Source organism: Oncorhynchus clarkii, unplaced genomic scaffold (genome assembly GCF_045791955.1).
Source record: "Oncorhynchus clarkii lewisi isolate Uvic-CL-2024 unplaced genomic scaffold, UVic_Ocla_1.0 unplaced_contig_4228_pilon_pilon, whole genome shotgun sequence".
Taxonomy (NCBI): Eukaryota; Metazoa; Chordata; class Actinopteri; order Salmoniformes; family Salmonidae; genus Oncorhynchus; species Oncorhynchus clarkii.
The window spans coordinates 8,080-15,737 of NW_027260100.1; the positions used below are offsets into that span (position 1 = coordinate 8,080).

General features: G+C 44.2%; 1 non-coding gene across 1 annotated transcript; it reads right to left on the reverse strand.

Moving 5' to 3' along the window:
* Nucleotides 1-3,366: 3,366 nt before the first annotated feature.
* trnaq-cug (transfer RNA glutamine (anticodon CUG)) lies at nucleotides 3,367-3,439 on the reverse strand. Its single transcript has one exon. It is a non-coding gene; the product is annotated as a tRNA-Gln (tRNA).
* Between the last annotated feature and the right edge of the window lie 4,219 nt (nucleotides 3,440-7,658).

A 7,658-nucleotide genomic window follows, 5' to 3' on the forward strand; every position in this document is an offset into this window, starting at 1 on the left:
TTCTGCAAAATATGGTGATCAGTGCGTGTTGTTGATGGATCCTGTGGTGCAATCTGTTAGCGTGTTGTACTTATACAGGAGTATACAGCAATTAGATGCGAAGGTTATGAGTTCAAGGCCCACCAGGATCAAGTTTTCTTCTTGAAGCCTCTGCCTGTCTATTTCTTGTCCGGAAAATTATAATTTATTCAATCCATTTAGATGTACAATTCATTGGTAATAGGTATGTCATTGAGATGACAGGTCAGAGTGCAGGCAGAGATAGAATACAAATTCATAGCCTTCTGTATCACCAGCTATGCAGGCTGGCAAGCCTGCTCGAAATTCCAAGCGGATGGTTGTTTGCGAAGTGAGTTGGTGCTTCGGCAGAGAAAATAATCAACTAACGTGGGCTCGAAACCACGACTCTGAGATTAAGAGTCTCATGCTCTACCGACTGAGCTAGCCAGGTACCTCAATGGTGATTTTGAGTTGGTTTGAATATCGTACAGCCCAGTTTCTGCAAAATATGGTGATCAGTGAGAGTGTTGTTGATGGATCCTGTGGTGCAATCTGTTAGCGTGTTGTACTTATACAGCAGTATACATCAATTAGATGCGAAGGTTATGAGTTCAAGGCCCACCAGGATCAAGTTTTCTTCTTGAAGCCTCTGCCTGTCTATTTCTTGTCCGGAAAATTATAATTTATTCAATCCATTTAGATGTACAATTCATTGGTAATAGGTATGTCATTGAGATGACAGGTCAGAGTGCAGGCAGAGATAGAATACAAATTCATAGCCTTCTGTATCACCAGCTATGCAGGCTGGCAAGCCTGCTCGAAATTCCAAGCGGATGGTTGTTTGCGAAGTGAGTTGGTGCTTCGGCAGAGAAAATAATCAACTAACGTGGGCTCGAAACCACGACCCTGAGATTAAGAGTCTCATGCTCTACCGACTGAGCTAGCCAGGTACCTCAATGGTGATTTTGAGTTGGTTTGAATATCGTACAGCCCAGTTTCTGCAAAATATGGTGATCAGTGAGAGTGTTGTTGATGGATCCTGTGGTGCAATCTGTTAGCGTGTTGTACTTATACAGCAGTATACAGCAATTAGATGCGAAGGTTATGAGTTCAAGGCCCACCAGGAGCAAGAATTGTTCTTGAAGCCTCTGCCTGTCTATTTCTTGTCCGGAAAATTATAATTTATTCAATCCATTTAGATGTACAATTCATTGGTAATAGGTATGTCATTGAGATGACAGGTCAGAGTGCTGGCAGAGATAGAATACAAATTCATAGCCTTCTGTATCACCAGCTATGCAGGCTGGCAAGCCTGCTCGAAATTCCAAGCGGATCCAGGCTGTTTGCGAAGTGAGTTGGTGCTTCGGCAGAGAAAATAATCAACTAACGTGGGCTCGAACCCACGACCCTGAGATTAAGAGTCTCATGCTCTACCGACTGAGCTAGCCAGGTACCTCAATGGTGATTTTGAGTTGGTTTGAATATCGTACAGCCCAGTTTCTGCAAAATATGGTGATCAGTGCGTGTTGTTGATGGATCCTGTGGTGCAATCTGTTAGCGTGTTGTACTTATACAGCAGTATACAGCAATTAGATGATAAGGTTATGAGTTCAAGCCCCACCAGGAGCAAGAATTGTTCTTGATGTCTCTGCTAGTCTATTTCTTGTCCGGAAAATGATAATTTATTCAATCCATTTAGGAGTACAATTCATTGGTAATAGGTATGTCATTGAGATGACAGGTCAGAGTGCAGGAAGAGATAGAATACAAATTCACAGCCTTCTGTATCACCAGCTATGCAAGCCTGCTCGAAATTCCAAGCTCCAGGCTGTTTGTGAAGTGAGTTGGTGCTTCGGCAGAGAAAATAATCACCTAACGTGGAGCTCGAACCCACGACCCTGAGATTAAGAGTCTCATGCTCTACCGACTGAGCTAGCCAGGTACCTCAATGGTGATTTTGAGTTGGTTCGAATATCGTACATCCCAGTTTCTGCAAAATATGGTGATCAGTGCGTGTTGTTGATGGATCCTGTGGTGCAATCTGTTAGCGTGTTGTACTTATACAGCAGTATACAGCAATTAGATGCGAAGGTTATGAGTTCAAGGCCCACCAGGAGCAAGTATTCTTCTTGAAGCCTCTGCCTGTCTATTTCTTGTCCGGAAAATGATAATTTATTCAATCCATTTAGGAGTACAATTCATTGGTAATAGGTATGTCATTGAGATGACAGGTCAGAGTGCAGGCAGAGATAGAATACAAATTCATAGCCTTCTGTACCACCAGCTATGCAGTGTGGCAAGCTTGCTCGAAATTCCAAGCGGATGGTTGTTTGCGCAGTGAGTTGGTGCTTCGGCAGAGAAAATATTCACCTAACATGGGGCTCGAACCCACGACCCTGAGATTAAGAATCTCATGCTCTACCGACTGAGCTAGCCAGGTACCTCAACAGTATTTTTGACTTGTTACGAATATCGTACAGCCCAGTTTCTGCAAAATATGGTGATCAGTGAGAGTGTTGTTGATGGATCCTGTGGTGCAATCTGTTAGCGTGTTGTACTTATACAGCAGTATACAGCAATTAGATGCGAAGGTTATGAGTTCAAGCCCCACCAGGAGCAAGTATTGTTCTTGAAGCCTCTGCCTGTCTATTTCTTGTCCGGAAAATTATAATTTATTCAATCCATTTAGGAGTACAATTCACCAGTAATAGGTATGTCATTGAGATGACAGGTCAGAGTGCTGGCAGAGATAGAATACAAATTCATAGCCTTCGGTATCACCAGCTATGCAGTGTGGAAAGCTTGCTCGAAATTCCAAGCGGATGGTTGTTTGCGAAGTGAGTTGGTGCTTCGGCAGAGAAAATAATCAACTAACGTGGGCTCGAAACCACGACCCTGAGATTAAGAGTCTCATGCTCTACCGACTGAGCTAGCCAGGTACCTCAATGGTGATTTTGAGTTGGTTTGAATATCGTACAGCCTAGTTTCTGCAAAATATGGTGATCAGTGAGAGTGTTGTTGATGGATCCTGTGGTGCAATCTGTTAGCGTGTTGTACTTATACAGCAGTATACATCAATTAGATGCGAAGGTTATGAGTTCAAGGCCCACCAGGATCAAGTTTTCTTCTTGAAGCCTCTGCCTGTCTATTTCTTGTCCGGAAAATTATAATTTATTCAATCCATTTAGATGTACAATTCATTGGTAATAGGTATGTCATTGAGATGACAGGTCAGAGTGCAGGCAGAGATAGAATACAAATTCATAGCCTTCGGTATCACCAGCTATGCAGTGTGGAAAGCTTGCTCGAAATTCCAAGCGGATGGTTGTTTGCGAAGTGAGTTGGTGTTTCGGCAGAGAAAATAATCACCTAACGTGGGGCTCGAACCCACGACCCTAAAATTCAGAGTCTCATGCTCTACCGACTGAGCTAGCCAGGTACCTCAATGGTGATTTTGAGTTGGTTCGAATATCGTACATCCCAGTTTCTGCAAAATATGGTGATCAGTGCGTGTTGTTGATGGATCCTGTGGTGCAATCTGTTAGCGTGTTGTACTTATACAGCAGTATACAGCAATTATATCCTTCCTGTTTGGCCCTGTCCGGGGGTGTCCTCGGAGTGGGCCACAGTGTCTCCTGACCCCTCCTGTCTCAGCCTCCAGTATTTTGCTGCAGTAGTTTATGTGTCGGGGGGCAAGGGTCAGTTTGTTATATCTGGAGTACTTCTCCTGTCCTATTCGGTGTCCTGTGTGAATCTAAGTGTGCGTTCTCTAATTCTCTCCTTCTCTCTTTCTCTCTCTCGGAGGACCTGAGCCCTAGGACTATGCCCCAGGACTACCTGACATGATGACTCCTTGCTGTCCCCAGTCCACCTGGCTGTGCTGCTGCTCCAGTTTCAACTGACCTGAGCCCTAGGACCATGCCCCAGGAATACCTGACATGATGACTCCTTGCTGTCCCCAGTCCACCTGACTGTGCTGCTGCTCCAGTTTCAACTATTCTGCCTTATTATTATTCGACCATGCTGGTCATCTATGAACATTTGAACATCTTGACCATGTTTTGTTATAATCTCCACCCGGCACAGCCAGAAGATTACTGGCCACCCCACATAGCCTGGTTCCTCTCTAGGTTTCTTCCTAGGTTTTGGCCTTTCTAGGGAGTTTTTCCTAGCCACCGTGCTTCTACACCTGCATTGCTTGCTGTTTGGGGTTTTAGGCTGGGTTTTTGTACAGCACTTTGAGATATCAGCTGATGTACGAAGGGCTATATAAATAAATTTGATTTGATTTGATTTGAATTAGATGCGAAGGTTATGAGTTCAAGGCCCACCAGGAGCAAGTATTCTTCTTGAAGCCTCTGCCTGTCTATTTCTTGTCCGGAAAATGATAATTTATTCAATCCATTTAGGAGTACAATTCATTGGTAATAGGTATGTCATTGAGATGACAGGTCAGAGTGCAGGAAGAGATAGAATACAAATTCATAGCCTTCTGTATCACCAGCTATGCAGTGTGGCAAGCCTGCTCGAAATTCCAAGCGGATGGCTGTTTGCGAAGTGAGTTGGTGCTTCGGCAGAGAAAATAATCACCTAATGTGGGGCTCGAACCCACGACCCTGAGATTAAGAGTCTCATGCTCTACCGACTGAGCTAGCCAGGTACCTCAGTAGTGTTTTTGACTTGGTACGAATATCGTACAGCCCAGTTTCTGCAAACTATGGTGATCAGTGAGAGTGTTGTTGATGGATCCTGTGGTGCAATCTGTTAGCGTGTTGTACTTATACAGCAGTATACAGCAATTAGATGATAAGGTTATGAGTTCAAGCCCCACCAGGAGCAAGTATTGTTCTTGAAGCCTCTGCCTGTCTATTTCTTGTCCGGAAAATTATAATTTATTCAATCCATTTAGGAGTACAATTCACCAGTAATAGGTATGTAATTGAGATGACAGGTCAGAGTGCAGGCAGAGATAGAATACAAATTCATAGCCTTCGGTATCACCAGCTATGCAGTGTGGAAAGCTTGCTCGAAATTCCAAGCGGATGGTTGTTTGCGAAGTGAGTTGGTGTTTCGGCAGAGAAAATAATCACCTAACGTGGGGCTCGAACCCACGACCCTAAAATTAAGAGTCTCATGCTCTACCGACTGAGCTAGCCAGGTACCTCAATGGTGATTTTGAGTTGGTTCGAATAGATACATCCCAGTTTCTGCAAAATATGGTGATCAGTGCGTGTTGTTGATGGATCCTGTGGTGCAATCTGTTAGCGTGTTGTACTTATACAGCAGTATACAGCAATTATATCCTTCCTGTTTGGCCCTGTCCGGGGGTGTCCTCGGAGTGGGCCACAGTGTCTCCTGACCCCTCCTGTCTCAGCCTCCAGTATTTATGCTGCAGTAGTTTATGTGTCGGGGGGCTAGGGTGAGTTTGTTATATCTGGAGTACTTGTCCTGTCCTATTCGGTGTCCTGTGCAAATCTGAGTGTTCCGTTCTCTAATTCTCTCCTTCTCTCTTTCTTCTCTCAGAGGACCTGAGCCCTAGGACTATGCCCCAGGACTACCTGACATGATGACTCCTTGCTGTCCCCAGTCCACCTGGCTGTGCTGCTGCTCCAGTTTCAACTGACCTGAGCCCTAGGACCATGCCCAGGAATACCTGACATGATGACTCCTTGCTGTCCCCAGTCCACCTGACTGTGCTGCTGCTCCAGTTTCAACTATTCTGCCTTATTATTATTCGACCATGCTGGTCATCTATGAACATTTGAACATCTTGACCATGTTTTGTTATAATCTCCACCCGGCACAGCCAGAAGAGGACTGGCCACCCCACATAGCCTGGTTCCTCTCTAGGTTTCTTCCTAGGTTTTGGCCTTTCTAGGGAGTTTTTCCTAGCCACCGTGCTTCTACACCTGCATTGCTTGCTGTTTGGGGTTTTAGGCTGGGTTTTTGTACAGCACTTTGAGATATCAGCTGATGTACGAAGGGCTATATAAATAAATTTGATTTGATTTGATTTGATTTGAATTAGATGCGAAGGTTATGAGTTCAAGGCCCACCAGGAGCAAGTATTCTTCTTGAAGCCTCTGCCTGTCTATTTCTTGTCCGGAAAATGATAATTTATTCAATCCATTTAGGAGTACAATTCATTGGTAATAGGTATGTCATTGAGATGACAGGTCAGAGTGCAGGAAGAGATAGAATACAAATTCATAGCCTTCTGTATCACCAGCTATGCAGTGTGGCAAGCCTGCTCGAAATTCCAAGCGGATGGCTGTTTGCGAAGTGAGTTGGTGCTTCGGCAGAGAAAATAATCACCTAACGTGGGGCTCGAACCCACGACCCTGAGATTAAGAGTCTCATGCTCTACCGACTGAGCTAGCCAGGTACCTCAGTAGTGTTTTTGACTTGGTACGAATATCGTACAGCCCAGTTTCTGCAAAATATGGTGATCAGTGAGAGTGTTGTTGATGGATCCTGTGGTGCAATCTGTTAGCGTGTTGTACTTATACAGCAGTATACAGCAATTAGATGATAAGGTTATGAGTTCAAGCTCCACCAGGAGCAAGTATTGTTCTTGAAGCCTCTGCCTGTCTATTTCTTGTCCGGAAAATGATAATTTATTCAATCCATTTAGGAGTACAATTCATTGGTAATAGGTATGTCATTGAGATGACAGGTCAGAGTGCAGGAAGAGATAGAATACAAATTCATAGTCTTCTGTATCACCAGCTATGCAGTGTGGCAAGTTTGCTCGAAATTCCAAGCGGATGGTTGTTTGCGAAGTGAGTTGGTGCTTCGGCAGAGAAAATAATCACCTAACGTGGAGCTCGAACCCACGACCCTGAGATTAAGAGTCTCATGCTCTGCCGACTGAGCTAGCCAGTTACCTCAATGGTGATTTTGAGTTGGTTCGAATATCGTACAGCCCAGTTTCTGCAAAATATGGTGATCAGTGAGAGTGTTGTTGATGGATCCTGTGGTGCAATCTGTTAGCGTGTTGTACTTATACAGCAGTATACAGCAATTAGATGATAAGGTTATGAGTTCAAGCTCCACCAGGAGCAAGTATTGTTCTTGAAGCCTCTGCCTGTCTATTTCTTGTCCGGAAAAGGATAATTTATTCAATCCATTTAGGAGTACAATTCATCGGTAATAGGTATGTCATTGAGATGACAGGTCAGAGTGCAGGCAGAGATAGAATACAAATTCATAGTCTTCTGTATCACCAGCTATGCAGTGTGGCAAGTTTGCTCGAAATTCCAAGCAGATGGTTGTTTGCGAAGTGAGTTGGTGCTTCGGCAGAGAAAATAATCACCTAACGTGGGGCTCGAACCCACGACCCTGAGATTAAGAGTCTCATGCTCTACCGACTGAGCTAGCCAGGTACCTCAATGGTGATTTTGAGTTGGTTCGAATATCGTACATCCCAGTTTCTGCAAAATATGGTGATCAGTGAGAGTGTTGTTGATGGATCCTGTGGCGCAATCTGTTAGCGTGTTGTACTTATACAGCAGTATACAGCAATTAGATGATAAGGTTATGAGTTCAAGCCCCACCAGGAGCAAGTATTGTTCTTGAAGCCTCTGCTAGTCTATTTCTTGTCCGGAAAATGATAATTTATTCAATCCATTTAGGAGTACAATTCATCGGTAATAGGT